This window comes from Triturus cristatus, chromosome 3_2, assembly GCF_964204655.1.
Source record: "Triturus cristatus chromosome 3_2, aTriCri1.1, whole genome shotgun sequence".
Taxonomy (NCBI): domain Eukaryota; kingdom Metazoa; phylum Chordata; class Amphibia; order Caudata; family Salamandridae; genus Triturus; species Triturus cristatus.
In genome coordinates this window covers 681006190-681022312 of record NC_140584.1, presented here as the reverse complement: position 1 = coordinate 681022312, position 16123 = coordinate 681006190, and the positions used below count along the sequence as shown (strand labels likewise).

Here is a 16123-nt window from a genome sequence, read left to right as displayed (position 1 = left end):
CATAGATACAATATTTTTTTAAAAACCCACTTCAGTTCACAAATGCGGCTGTCCTTCATATTCAGTATGAAACACTATAATTGCTGTTTTTCTTAATTTACACTCCGCTTTGTTTTGATCTCACTTAAAATGTTTTTCTCTTCTCTATAAAATATTTATTGCCAATACATAGAAAGCTACTACACGATTAATATCAGAGGGCACAACATTCTAAAGCAAGACTCCAACATGATAGATCTGATAATAACCTGCTTGTGAAGTGTTGCTAGATGGCCATATTCATAATATACCTCAAGGTGTGCTCCTGTTGGGCTGGGGGGGCGGGGGGAGAGGGTCACTGGCTGTAGCCATCATCAAGAGGAAACGGATCTCTGACTTTGACCCAAAGGGAACATATCTGCCTGGTAGAGCTGTGTTGCAAAAGGCATAGAACCTAACATTTGTGGGGCGTACCTTCTTTCCCATAAGATCTATTCTCTTGACTATTTGTGTCTGGTTGTTCTAAAGCAGGAGTCCCAACCTTTTTCTGGAATAAGAGCTACTAATGATAAATGAAAATCATCCACAACTGCTAATATAATGTCTGATAGAGACTTCTAGCCACAGATTTCTTTCCTTAGAATTATCCCCAGACATCAGATTGGATCCAGAAATGTTTTGTGAACAGTAGGTGGCGTTGTTCGACTCCTCATGGTGTCTTCCATGCCAGAAGTGAAATGATTGATTCCTACATAGGCGCCACCCCAGCGGGCTGACGTCAGTTCTGTTCTTTTCGCATCAGTCCCCGCAGACCTGTAGAGAGCTACCCCCAGTCATTTTTTGACTGACCTTTTTTGACTTTTTGTCAAAGTTCTTTTAGATTTTCTCCTGGTTTGGCAGGAATGTCCTTTAGAAAGGCTGGATTAAAGCCCTTTGGCACCTGGTACTGTCTGTGAAGGATCCACGCATTGTCTGCCTCTGACCAACTGCCGCACCTTGGACCACAAGGCCTTGAGGGAGCGGTTCCTCAAGCTCCTTGCTGCTCGATGTGAAACTCTGCGATGGTCTCAATCCCTGTCGAAAGGAAGATCCTGGGATCGGTCATGAAGCCATCGATCTTTGTTGCAGTTGAAGCTGTCCGGGCAAGTCCCACAAAAAGAAGAAGAGTATGAAGTCGAAGAGATCTTCGCCCCGTCCGTTGAAGTCATCCAACAAGACCAGGGAGCGTTGTCATTCAAGGCCTGGCTCTGTGGTTGAACATGCGCCAGGGCTTTTTGCGCCATCCCAAGTTTCTGGGAGTGGGGGCAACCCCCAGTCCAACTCCACAAATGTTATGACGCCACGCACTTCATATTTGGGCTGCCATTCCTGCTGGTGCATCCTTGGGCCCGTGGGTTGGGTAGGGGTCTCTTCAGATTCCTCACTGACTGGTCTCCCCTCTGCACCAGTCGGGCCACTTGGATCCACATATGGATCAGGACCTGAGCTGGTCATACCACCTCGGCCTGTCCCGATGTCGACGCTCCTGTTACTGCTCCCCATTCTTTTTTTTTTTTTTCTTATTGTTTTTTTGTTTTATTATTTTGTCCTCTTTCACCTCAGACTCCAAACAGACCCCTTATTTTCCTGTATCTAGCTCTTTATTTGTGGGGAATGGCAGTGGAGGCTAAAGTTTATTCTTTCGCATTACCCCAGTACAAGGCCGCGTTTCATAAACAAAACAGCGATAGGTGCAGTCATTGAACAGTTATGAACCATTGCATTTCTGCCAGCTTTACCCATCATTCCAACCCAACCACTTCATCAAGTGTAGCCGGAACTTATTCCTCTCAGATATCCCCTCCTACAGTATCCATTTTGGAAATTTAGGAGACTGCATTAAGCCACTCTGAACACAGCCGAGGTACATTAGCTGCCCACCTCCTGCATATTTCCCTTCGCACTAGTAAAACAATATAAAAAAGTAACATTCTCTTCCCGCCACTCATTCTTTTCACCTCTGTACTGCTCCAGAGATAATTAAACTGAGGCTTACCTTAATGTTTAACCCCAAAATGCTCATGGCAGTCTTACCCATATTTTCTCGAAATTGCTGGGTCCCAGGGCATTGCACAAACATGTGGCTGTCAGTCGCCTTCTCGAGCTCACATTTCACACATTTAGTTGTGCCTCCTTTCCCCGTCTTCGCAATCCTGTGGGGCGTACAATAGGCTTTGTGAAGGGAAAAGAGATGGTTCCTCCTTAAAAAAGCAGTTTAACAGTGCCGTATAATGTGTGCATTGATTGTTGCCATAGCCCCTCATTCTCAATCCCTGACTATGACACGGAGCTGGATGGGCATTGCCCGATGCAAACTCTGGTGCTGACTGGAGCCATACCCTCCATACCGGACCTGAGCGGTATTCCAATGGGCTATGACTTGGGTAAGATTGGGAGGGGCCATACTGGCCTCTAGACCCTGACATGGACTGCTGTGAGGACGTGGCGGATACCAGCGGACTGGACACCTCTCCAGATACTGGCTAGGTCTCGCCTACTAGTGGCGACTGAGCAGGGTGCCACGTTTGCTATGGTGGTGAGGAAGGCAGCTGAGGCTGGACCTTCAGTTGCCCTTGGTTACTGTCAAGACTAACATCTTGACTGAGGTGCTTCAGCTGTGAGCCACCCCCTTAGGACCGCTTTTCCCATCTAACAAAGTCCTCAAGTATGTCCTGCTCGGGGGACTGGTCCAAGCCCTGCACAGGGGCTCCTGTGAAGGACAAATGCCCGTTGCCATCGCCCCTCCCAAGGCGTCTCCTCTTTCCTCAACCAACACCCCACCCTGGAGAGCTTGGTGGTCCAAACCTCCTCTTCAGAGTAAATCCTTGCACGTTCCCTACCACTCCACCGGCTAGGGAATCCGAGTGGCTGAACACCTTAGGCAAGATTTTTTTTTTCCCCTGGCAGCTTAGCATTGCAGTTTAACACAGCATGCCTTTTGGGCCATTACTCCCATGCACTGCGGGATTTGGTTGTGCAGGGGCTACATAATGGTCCCAGAGGAGGCCCGGGCCATACTCTCTCAAGCTGTGGCGGATGGGAGACATGTAGCCAAGTTCACAATCTGATGTGGATTTTACACAGTCAACTTGCTAGACAGAGCGGTTTCTTCATCAGTGGCCTTAAGTGCCATGCCTGGCTGAGGACGACTGGATTATGAGGGGCTGTCCAAGCTTCATTTATGGAAATGCCCTTTGATGGCTCCTGTTTCTTACTATGTGAGGCGGACTTCACGGTCGAGCACTTCAAGGACAGCAGTGCTACAACCAGGTCCTTGGGTCTTTCAATGGCGCCCGTCAACCTCAGTCTGCCTTTCGAGGCCACATAAGGGGCTTCCAGCTGCACCTTTACCCTCCCAGCCTCTGCGCAGCCGAGGGGGCAGCACCAACAGACCTCGCGGGTCAGGTCACCAGTGGTAGGCCCAGTCCTCCAACCCTGCCACCAAATCCTCCCTCCCCCCAGTAGCCGTAGTCTCCAAGCCTCTTTTGTTCGCCTTTCAACCATCATGAGCACACAGTGGGTGGCAGGATACACCATCACTTACACCACTGGTGGCCAATAACATCAGACCGTGAGGTTCTCCAGATTGCCCAAACGGACTACTCCCTCGTCCTTGTGACTACCAACCCACTCATGCCACCAACTTACGACAGGCTGATGGAGGACCGTCTGTCCTTACTCCACCAGGAAATGGCGGCTCTCTTGGCCAAGGGTGCCATAGAGAGGGTGCCGAAGCCAGAAGTAGGTCTTGGTTGTTATTCCCGCTACTTTCTGGTGCCCTAAAAGGACGCAGGCCTTCGTCCTATCCTAGACCAGTGCCCTCTCAATTTCTTGCTGAAAAAGGAGAAATTCAGTATGCTCACGCTCCCTCAAGTTCTGTCTGCCCTCGATCTGGGAGACTGGTTGGTAGCGCTTCACTTGCAGAACGCATACTTCCACATTCCCGTCTTGCCTGTCCACAGGTGTTACCTGCGATTCACAGTGGGACACGAGCACTTTCAATTTACTGTGCTCCTTTTTCGCCTTGCCAGCACCCCTCGTGTGTTCACCAAGCTGATGGCGCGGTTGCAGCTCATCTGCAGAGATCCGAGGTACCAGTCTTTCCCTATATTGATGACTGACTGCTGGACTCGTCCCAGGCATTTTTTTCCCATCTCCAGACTATGGCGTACCTCCTGCTCTCACGGAGTTCACTGTCAATGTGCCAAAATCACACCTGACTGTCTCTCAGACACTCCCTTTTATCTGAGCTGTTCTGGACCGTGTGCAGTTTCGGGTTTATCCTCCTGACCGACGAGTCCAGGATATTCAGGCCATGATACAGATGTTTCAGCCTCTAACCTGGGTTTCAGTAAGACGGAATCCGAGGCTGCTAGGCCTCCTGGCATCCTGCTTGTGACACGTCTGACATATGTGGGCCTTGTAGTGGGACCTGAAGTTCCAGTGGGCGCAGCATCAGGGTAATCGCTCCGACATGATCCAGATCTTGGAGGGAACTGTAAACGATCTGCAGTGGTGGTTAACGAACCACGATAGGATCAGCCACAGACTCCTCTCCCTTCCCCAACCAGATTTGACAGTAGTGACAGAGGCGTCACTCCTGAGCAGGTGCAGTTATCTAGGAGAGGTGGAGATCAGAGGCCTCTGGTCTCCAATGGAAACTGGACTCCACATCAGCCTGCTGGAGCTCCGAATGATCCGGCTAACATTGAAAGCCTTTCTACTCATCCTCGAGGGAAGGATAGTGCAGGTGTTCACGGACAACACCACTGCCATGCGGTACTGCAACAAAGAGGGTGCGGCGGGGTTGTGGACCCGTTGTCAGGATAACCTGCACCTCTGGACATGGCAGGAATGTCAGGGCAGACGCACTCATTCGAAGATGCCCAGCAGATCATGCCTCTCCAGTCAGAGGGGGTGCAATGTATCTTTCAGCAGTGGGGAGAGCCGTGGTTGGATTTATTCGGCACTGCCAAGAATGCGCAATGTCCACAGTTTTTAATGCTGGAGTCTTGCTTGGAGGCGCTTTTCGTCTCGAATGGAGCTCAAGCCTCCTGTACTCCTTGCCGCCCATACCACTCCTGCCCAGAGTTCTCAAGAATATCTGGGACGACCGGGCCCCAGTCATCCTTGTGGCTCTGGATTGGGCTTGAGAGTTTTGTATCCCGAGCTGTTGAGCATGGCCATCGGTCCTCCGATCAAGCTCCCCCTTCGGGGGGGTCTTCTGTTGCAGCAGCAGGTAAGGGTTCTTCACATGAACACAGCAAAGCTCTGCATTCATGTGTGGATATTGAGCAGGGACAGTTGACAGCTTTCAACCTTTCACCCGAAGTCTACAATGTTATCTTGACAGCCAAGTGTTCCGCCACCAATGCAGTATACGCCTGTGGTATGATGTGCAGAAAAACAGCCCCCCCCCCCCTTTCTTCCCCACTTTCTTAAGTTCTTCTATTTATTCTTTCTCTTCCCCAGCAGGGCTCTGCATTGGGTACCATAAAGGGCTGTCTTTCTGCCATCTCAGCCTTCCTACAGCTGCCAGTTCAGCCATCCCTGTTCAAATCTTGTTGTAAATAGATTTTGAAAGGTCTTCAACACATGTTGTTCCCACCTTCACCCTTCATCATGTCTCAGTGGGAACTCAATCTAGCACTTCTAGTGTGCGTTCCTTTTGAGCCACTGCACAACTGTTCTTCCAGGCTCGTTACCATCAACACTGCCTTTCTTGTGGCAATAACATCTGCAAGAGGGTCAGTGAGCTTCAGGCTTTGTCATCTAAACCTCTGTACCTAAACATCTTCCCAGACAAGCTGATTCTTCGCACTAGAGCTTCCTTCCTACTGAAATTGTCACTCCCGTTCCTGTAGGCCAGTCCATCAGCCTGCCTACTCTTTTATTCTCAATTACATCCTTCTAAGGAAGAGGAACAGCACCACCGGCTGAACCCAAAATGAGCATTTTCGTTCTACCTTGACCGCACAAAAGAGTTCCAGGTGGACAGCCAGCTCTTTGTGGGGTATGTCGGAGCGAAGAAGGGGAAGGCTGTGCAGAAACAAACCATCTGCCAAGGAATCATGCGCTGCATTAAAATCTGCTGCTCAATGGCCAGGAAGCAATCTCATGAGGGGTTTGCATGTTAATTCCAACAGAGCAAAGGCTGCAACTGCTAACATTGTGTTAGCACACAGAGTTCCATTCCTGGACATCTGCCAGGCAGCAACGTGAGCTTCCCTACACACGTTCACAAAGCACTGCTGACTGGACAGTCAGGTCTGTTGTTCGGTCCTGCAGGACTTCTTAGTGTGAAACGGTTTTGTAGACTGAACCGGGGAGGTATTGCTTGGGCATGGTAAGGAATCTGCAGCTAGAAGTCTATCAGACGAACAAGTTACTTACCTTCGGTAATGCCTTATCTGGTAGAGACTGTATCTAGCTGCAGATTCCTTACCTACCGACCCCAGGGACAGAGCTTTCCCTTTTCAGGGCACAAGTTTTCCACACTAGTGGTCAGTGTTCGTAATGGCTCTGCGATCCTGGCGTGGAAAGTCGCGGAAAGAAACTGAAGTCAGCGCGCTGGGGTGGTGCCTATTTGGGCACCGGCACGTCACTTCTGGCACTGACGACGCCACACGGAGCTGAATGACGCCACCTTTTTGCGGACAGGTATGCTGCTCACAGAATATTTCCGGGTCGATTTTAACCCTGGAGAAAATTCTGAGGTGAGGAATTTGCAACTAGATAGTCTCTACCATATAAGCCATTGCCGAAGGTAAGTAACTTGTTCTGTTGTAACAGGGACCATATCAGACAAGATTGAATCAATGGCCACCCTATGCAAGTTTACCAGCAGTGAGCACCGCAGGGCATCTGGCAGGGATGCCAGCAGTATTATAAAAAACACAGCCTTTGTCAATTTGGAATGCCTTTACATGGGTAAGACATAGCTTGAAAGCCACTGCTTCCAAGGTAGTAATATTTCTAATACGTGATGATCACTCAAATATCAGTTTCAAATATTTATTTTTAACTTAACCATTTTTCTCCAAAAATCAGCTTATGAGAAAATACATACAATTTGGTCTTGATCAAATACTTTTCAAATTTGGTATACGTATATTCATTCTGCCAAGCAAAACGTTTTAGTTTAGTAGGCTGGGCTTGCACATAGGAGGCCACTTACGGGTATCTAGAGAGTTACCAATAGCTTGCGAGCTACTCCTTGGAGAAGCCAGTTTTGAAGAGCCTAGTGAGAAAAAGTATCAAGAAGAGCGTTTTATTGCCTCTCAATTTTGGCATGACCTACTTGTGGAAGAATTGAAAAATATTTGTACTGCTTTGTTCCTTCTGGAACCCAAAGCATAAAAAGATCATTATGCAGTGGCTCAGTCTCACAAGCGATGGAGGGCTGCACAGGCACAGAAGAAATTGCAGTTCTTACTTAAAATGTCTGTGTTCCATCTTGTGATGGCTTTAAAGTAGGATGAATCATCAGACAGGTGCAGGTCTGTTTGGCCTTTTGGATTTCTCAACTTTAAATAATTTGTGCTGCATTCTCCTAATATGAAGTGGCTAAGTCTCATTGCACCTTCTGGGTTCATAAGTTGATGGAATTGAGATGCTACTTGGACCCTTCGTTTTTAGGAATTTGTGGAGCCTCCATGAGCAGAATAGAATCCCTAACGTTTTATGCAGGAGTCTTTGAGAAATGTTTACAGCAGTGGTACTTTGAGGACCAGGGATGCCAAAACAACCTGAAGGCATATGATTGCTTTGGGACCCTTGTTCATACTGTTTGCATCCACATCTCAGTTACCAACTTCTGTCAGTTGCTTCTGTTTGGCACAGTGCCTTTTCCCGGACACACAACCCCCCTCCACACACATACTTTTGCCTCATCAAATCATACTCGCCTTCTGAATGCCAGTGTCATAGCCTCTCACCACACTTGTGGGCCATCAGCTCTGTGCACTAACCCATTTTCAGCACGGTAGCCTCATATCAGCGGAACAATTTATTGCATTCTGTGCAGTGCATCATCCCTGCTCATCAAAGGCTAAAGTGAGACAGACCCATGACCCACTACGTCTGCTGGGAATGTTTGCAGTATTTTTTTTTCTTTCACTGCTGCTATAAATTAGGGCTGCTACTTCTCCCTTCCTGCTACTGCGCTCACTGCCAGAATGGTATGCCTCATTGACATTTAAACAGTGAAGCAGGCTGCCACCATCTGCTGAATTAATCCCTCACATCTTCAACGAAACTGAATAAGTGACTCATTGTCGCTTTCAGCTCCAAGATCTTTTCTCTGTTTGTACCATCCTCTTGTATAGTAAAAGACCAGTATAGCAGCGTAATGGACTTGGCCTGCTCTGTCTCTGTTAACTAGTCCTAGCTACAAATTGTTTGAGTAGCAGTCTGGCTCCACGCCCACCAAAGGAATGTGGCATCTCTAATGAACACCCAAAGGTATTTGCTGACTGCTTTGGGCCAGGCATACACATTGATCTTCCTCGATTTCTCAATGGTCACACTGTCAACTACAGAATAACTCTGTACTGGCTGGCAACTTACTGTGGTGTTGTAGGAATGTCAAAAAGTGGTTCAGTTCTTTCCTGTAAAGGGTCTCATTAAGTAAAACTTGCCACCTACCTTTTCATTCCATCATCGCCACCTGTCCCTCAGGAGTCAGTTGTCCCTGGCCTCTTCTTTGTAAACCTGGGTCTGCACCATCGTACATATATTGAAAGTCATAAACTTTAGACTAATTCCCCTTTGCCTTTGGGGACGCAAGGCCATTTTAAATCCATAAATATTAAAGAGGCTGAAACAATTAGCACTCTCCTAAGCCTACAAAAGTCCAAGTTATTCAGAATTTTTTGCACTGTTCCTAATTATGAACACTAGACGAAACCCAAAGACTCTCAGGTGTTGTGTTGGCTACGCAAAAATGGCATGCATCCGCTTCAGAAACATCTGCACATTGAGATAAAAAAAAATGGATGCGGCGAGAAAGTTGATGTAAGGTACAACTTCCACAGCCCTCAAAGCCGGCAACTAAACAGAATTTATTATGGAGGTACAATTGATCCCTATAGGAGACAATAATTTGCTTACAGTGTTTCCAAGTTCTTTAAGAAGGACTTCTTTGAGGTGGTACAGGCATTGAAAAATCATTAAAATGTCACTGGACTTGCAGGTCTAGTGACTTAAATGATCTATTTGACCTAGTTGTAATGCTCTTGACCCATAAACTGATTTCAAATGATGTGAGCCTGGGCAAATATTTTAATTCACTGAGTAGCAATTTTCTTTATTATCACATACGAGAGCTCCTTCAAATATGCAAGTTCATCATGTCTGCTGTCCAAAAAACTCTTTTGTTTGATTCAATAGACTAAACATTTGCTCCATATATAATACAAATCTAGCCACATATAAGATAAACATGACCCCCAACATGCCTCTTAGTTCATTAACAGCATTGTCATTCAGGCGGGGGCAAGCATGTATCTTATATCATGTTTAAATCCTATCACTTTTAATAAATTCATAACTAAAGCATGAAGTGGTAGCACACTGTCATTTGCAATCAGCATACTCTACATTGAAATGGCCACAAAATGTCCCACTGACATTCGTTTTTACTATATAGTGTACAAGCAATAATGTTTGGAAATAGCGTTCCTGTAAATATTTCTCATTTGCACATCACCAAGTAAAGTGTTCTGATTTGTTTTGCTCCTATTTAAATCTTTGTTTGCATTACACTTCTCAATTACAAAAAAAGTGCTTTCATAATTTGATCTCTTTTGAAATTTTTGTACTATTCGTTTGCATGCTATTTAAATGTTATTTGTTTGAAGAAAAAAAAATTACATTGTACAGCATTTTGTTTCACAATGATTGTCAGACAGCTCACTTGACAAAAAATACCCTAACTGGAGTAAGCAAAACAAAAATAAACTCCATTTTCCAAGCAGCAATTAGTAAAAAGACAATCTGACACTTGACCTCTTTCCTCGAAAATAGAACAAATGTGTCAAGATAAAAATAAGATTTAAAATCATCCTTATTGCATATTCTTTTTCTTAATGAACAGAACACCTGTGCCTTTCCAGATTATATTCACTCGCCAGAACAGACCAGTAGGTGCTAAAAATAGCTCAACCTGATAAAATTAGTCTTGCCATTGCGAGTGGGCAAGTAGATTTTACGAGGCCTGTGCTGCCATCTAATCAGGTGGTCAGTTATCTAACTAATTCTGCAGTACTTTCTCAGCACTGCCATGGCATTACTCTTAGACAATAATCTTAGCTGGGCCTTACAAACCTGAAGCCTGACGCTCAGCTGAAAATTCATACTCTTTCAGTCTCGGTCTCTGCTCTGTTAGGTAAGCACAGAGGTGATGCTGCATATGGAGAATTAAACAATTGGGAGTTTTTTTTTATGTCCAGTAGAACTCTACATGTCTGAGGAGATCAATGGTTTCAGCTAGAATGGATCAAAGCCTTCAGAAATTCAGAGCAACTATTTGCCAATTAGCCTCCTTTGTGCTCAGATTTAGCTATGTCTAAACAATTTCTTCCACAATAGATTTTCATGCATTACCCTTTATCAGTTGGCTAATAAGTGTCTACTAAGAAGACCAAATACTCTTTCCATTAGGGCAAAAGCAATCACTACAGCGTGATTGTGGAAAGTTCCTTTAGTGAGGTTCTGTTTGACTGGCCCGCATCCATAGTTCCAGTGCAGTCTGTCTTCAAAAAATTCAGAAGCTTGTGTATTATTTCAGATTTAAACATGCCATATATAGCCACAGCCAAATAATGTCACTAAAGTGTGTTGCCTATATGTTCTTCATTGAATCCTGCCTCATACAATCAATCTGTTGCTAGCATTTACACTCTACCTTGTCCTAGGCCTAAAGGTGCACACCATATGTCACTTGCATTGATCACAACCAAACAAGGTTTGAATTAAAGTCCTTATTTCTGAAGGATACTTTTAACAGCAGATTCCTCACATGTAGAATATTCCCCAGGCACCATACTGGATCCAGAATTGTTCACATCAGTACTCCCATGCCCTGACTTTGTTCCGTCCCAAAGGTGACTAAGTATATATATGCAGGAATGTTAGTTTCCTTTTTTCCACTCCTTCATTCATGAATCCGGAACTCAGTTCTCGTTAGTCGGTTGATGAATTCTTTCCAGTGTGCAAGGGAACAGTGTCCACAGCAAAGACTACAGGGTTCAAATAATGGCATGATTGTTGAAGATGCAGGTGATGTCAGTGACGGACCCACACAAGGTCTACCCCTGGGTCTTGGGCTCAGTGCACAGCTCCAGGATGTGTGAAGAATGTTCCCTCATGCACCTGATGGCAATCCGGGATAGTGAAGCGAAACTGTATGTCGCAGAACACTGAAAGAATTCTTGGATGTCCGGTTCCCAAGTCGATAACTTTGTTTTGTTTGTAGCCCAGCAAAGCCTTGCAGTGGTCCCTAGAAAAGATTGTGTCTGCCTGCCCATTCTGCCTTTTTTTGTTTACCGACCTAACAGTCCTTGTTTAAATCTTCTGTTGCGATGCATTTTATTATTGGTCTAACACACATTTTCCCTCCCAAATAGTTTATGATACCATAGAGTAACCATAGTTTTGTCCTGACCTTCCTTGTGTACTCGATTGAAGCCTATGCACAGCTGTGTCTTCTGACTCTCAAAACTGTCCACGTGTAGCATGTTTTGGCTGCAGTTACACATGCTATGCACACTCCTGCCATCAAGTTTTGGGCTCGGACTCTACAAGTTGTTTTTCTCAAGGAAGTCTTTTTACTGCTGGTGTGACTGTGAGTCTCCACCTTGTCGAAGGGAATGTGTATTTTCAACGGCTCCTTTTAGATTGATTTTGTTTCTTGCATTGGGTTTGGACAGAGTGTGACAGAGCACCGTGCAGCTTTGACGCCTTCGCACCTTGTTGACGCCTAAGAACCCATACCGGCTTCTATTCTTGGAACGCAACTTTGACGATTCATTGTTGACTAGTGGATCTGAGTTCTTCAGACACCGCAGAAGTTCTATGGTCGACTTCACAAAACCCAGCTCCCTTCCAGGACCGAGACAGGATGAGTCTATACTTGATCCCGATCAGGCCACAGTCCATAGGGACATGCATGGAGCCGAAACACAGCAGCACTCAGTGCCCAAAAGCCATTGACTGTTGCACACAAGACGGCATCTACACTTCGCCATCCTCCAGCACTGACAAAACTATTGGAGCCGAACAGACGCATGGTGTCAACAGTCACCTTATCGGATTCAAAGTAGGAAGCTCAAGTAGTGTGCCAGAATGAGGTTCACTATATAGAAAGTCTAGACAAACCTTATTGGCTTACAGGGCTAAAATTAACAATCCCAAATGCTCTCTTTTGTGGTTGTGTGCGCGAGCAGTTTAGGCTTATCAGAGGGTAGTGTTAAGCATTTGTTGTACATATACAGAGTGAATAAATGAGACATACACTCAAGAAGAAACTCAAGACCAATTTAGAAAAATAACATATATAATTATAGACAACAAGATTATCGGAATGTGGTAAGTACTTTACACATTATCAATTTCCCAGTAAAAACAGTAGACAATGACAGCTGTCCGATTTTAGGCATGAGCCTCGAACATAGTAATGTTATCCTATGGGAGAAACATTCACTGCATAGGTACACCTACAGACTACTTTCAGGACTGTTCTTCTGGCCTTAAAGTAAGTAGGGGCCAAGGTCCAAGAAAACACCTAGGGCCATATGTAGGTACCTAAATACCGGTCGGTAACGGCTGAAAATCGGTAAATATCCCGTTACCGACCGGTATTTAGGCAATTGAGATGTAGGTGGCTGGATTTCAGGATTCGGTAACTTACCGAATCGGAATTTTATGAAATCGGTAAAATACCGATTCAGTAAATTACCGAATCCTGAAATCCTATGTAGGGGGCACTCAAGTGAGTGCATTTTTGGTTTCTGGATTCGTTATTTACCACCAACTACAAGTTTATGGTAAATAACGAATACCTTTTAAAAAGCAATTTTGTGCATTTTGAAAAGTGCCATGTGGCAGACATACATGCCCTTAGGGCATGTATGTGCGCCACATGTGCACACATGCACTATTCAGGGGTGCAACAGGGTATCAATGTGACACCCTGCCACCCATGAATATGCTCCCCCTATTACCGATTCGGTATTTACCGAATCGGTAATAGTGAATGGCTTCCCATTCATTCCTATGGGCCTCCAGGCCCATAGGAATGAATTGGAAGGGATGCATTATTACCGATTCGGTAAATACCGATTCATAAATACCGAATATTACCGATTCGGTAATAATTACCGAATGTTTACCTGCATTCTATTTACTGATTCATAAATACCGAATCGGTAAAATTCGGTATTTATGAATCGGTAAATAGAAATTATCTACATATGGAACCCAAGAGTTCAAGTTTAACCGCTCTGGGGTGTCCAGGTGCAATGGGGAAATGTACCTGTTAGAAAAGGCTGCAAGAGGGGACACAGGGATCAAGAGGGTCCCGGCTCTTGAGGGTCTCGGCCACAGAGACATCGTCAGTTTCCGTGAACCCGGGCTGGGGAGTTCTGGTGCAGAGGTGTTTTGACCGGCGGGTCAGTGAGTTAGAGGGTCTTGCGTTTCTCAGTGTTCCTGCGGGAGAAGGAAAAGAAACACAGCAGAACCTCTCTCGGAGACCCTTGAAGTTCAGGCTAGTTTTGGCGGTGGTGGTGTTCCTACTGAATACAAACAAGCTGTGGTGCTTGCAGCTGGTGGTGCAGGGTAACTCCTGGGGGAGTCCTGGTGTCTCCAAACTTGACAGGGAGCTGGATATGACCTCCTGGAGCACAAAGACATTTTCTTGGGGTGCTTCTCGCCCTGTGGGCCCGGGGGTCAAAAGCACGATGTACCGGGCAGCTGGAGTTGGTGCCTGCTGGTGCAGGGAAGTGTCTCCGCCACTCCAAGGGAGATGCTGCAGGGTCGGGGAAGTGCTGGGTAGTCCTTCAAGAGTTTTGGGAGGCTGTTCTGCTTCTGGACCAGTCAATGTTGGGGATTGTCAGGAGAGCAACAGTCAGGCAGGGTATTGCGCCTAAGTAGATGCCGGTCCACAGTTCTCACCTCTTTGACTATCCATTGTCCTTCTTCTTTAGGCAGATGAATCCGAGTTCCTGGTGTCAGGGGGCCACCTAAATTCTCAATTTAGGGGCATTAAAGAGAAGGAAGGGTAGTAGCCAATGGGCTGCTTACCCCTGGGGTCACTACTCTCCCTATATGACATCTTCCAATGGGGAGTGGGCATTACCCTGTCCCAGAGTTCCTAATTCCACCCAAAACATGATGGTCGAGCCTTTCTTTCATGGAGCACATCAGTCAGCCCACCTTAGGAGGTGACTAGCCTGTTGGTGCAACACGCCTTCTTGCATAGCAAATTTCCCCCCTGACTCTGGTGCCAATTGACCCTTAGAGCAGGAGGTGGCATCTCCCAGGTCTTGGGGAAGCCAGGGTTGCATATCAAAGGCGGCAGGGACTTTGAAGCCCCTGGCCTTGATATGTTAAATCACCAGCCTTCCTACTGCAGCAGGTGTGTACACCTTCCTCCGGAGCTAGCATTGTTTCTGACCTAAGAGCGCGCAGGCTCTCACCTGCAGGGGGGTCAGAAACCTGTCTGTGGTGGCAGGCTACACAATATCAGTCAGCCAGCACACTAGACACTGGTAGGTTTTTCAATGGGCACTTCTAAGGTGCCCTCTGGGTGTATCTCATAATAAATCTAGTACTGGCAACAGTATAGATTTATTAAGACAAGGTGTTTGATACCAAACACCATAGGTTTAAGTAAAGCCATCATGTAGCTGAACTTAATGACCAGTGCCCAGTACATATACTTAAGATGGCTTCCCTGTTCCGTTGTAATATCTAGTGATTAAACTTAGACAGCACAGCGGCATATCTGCTCATGCAGATATGTCCTCACATGTATTATAAGGCACCCTGCCCAGGGGCTATAAAGCCTGCTCTAGGGGTGACTTGCATATATTTGATGCAGTCACTTTGGCATGACACAGTGAGTGTTCCATGTCATGTTTTCACCATGTCACGCAGTCTGCAATGGCAACCTGCATGCAATTTGTTTGGGGTTCCCTTAGGGTGGCATAATACATGTTGCAGCCCTTAGGAACCCTCTTTAGTCCCCTTGCCCTAGGTACCATTTACTAGAAAATGACAGGAGGGGTGCTAACGTGTGAGCCAATTGTAACATAATTAGACCATTTTACCTTTTTTTAGGGAAATAGCACTCTGGCCTGATTAGCAGGGACCCAGTGCACATCAGTGGAAGCGGCCACTACCAACTCTCATATCAATTTGATGCTTCTCAACTGCAGATCAGCAGTGAAACATGCAGCGGATATCTCTGAACTCATCATCACGCATGAATTGAACCCCCTGATCCTTATTGAAACTTGGCTCAATGACAACTCCTCCCCAATGCTCAACATCCTAATCCCTCCTGATAATGACATTATCAGATGCGATAGGCCTGTTAAAACGGGGGGTGGGGGGGGGGGGGGCATTGCCTGCATCCATTGATAAAGACTCATTTTGACACAGGTTCAAAGTGCTTTGATGTCCTCCAGTGAGCACCCAGTCACCGAAATATGCAACAATGGCAAGATTGTCTATGTGCTCCACACGATATATCATCCACCTGGTGATAACCTGCTCTTCATAGAAAAAATTATGGAGTCCATTTCCTCCTGCTCGGCCCATCACCCTAACCATATCTTCCTTTGTGATTTTAAACGTCACTGGAACAACAGAAATGATCCATTAGTTTGCTCCTTTAAGGCTTTCCTCTCCGACCTCAACTTCATCCAGGCCTGCAATGGACCCACCCACAACAAGGGCACGACCCTTGACCTTATCATAGCTAGAGACAACACCATTCAACTTGATGACCGTATACCCTGTGATTGGTCAGATCATCACCAAATCTCCTTTCACATCTTAGAAAAGGTCATGCTCAGACAAAGACAACCCCTAACACCAAACA

At 46.0% G+C, this 16123-nt stretch overlaps 1 protein-coding gene across 1 annotated transcript in view; it reads left to right on the top strand.

Annotated features, from left to right (window-relative positions):
- NCKAP1 (NCK associated protein 1) overlaps positions 1–16123 on the top strand; it is a 487736-nt gene that overhangs the window by 395625 nt on the left and 75988 nt on the right. The gene's annotated exons all lie outside the window — the stretch shown is intronic.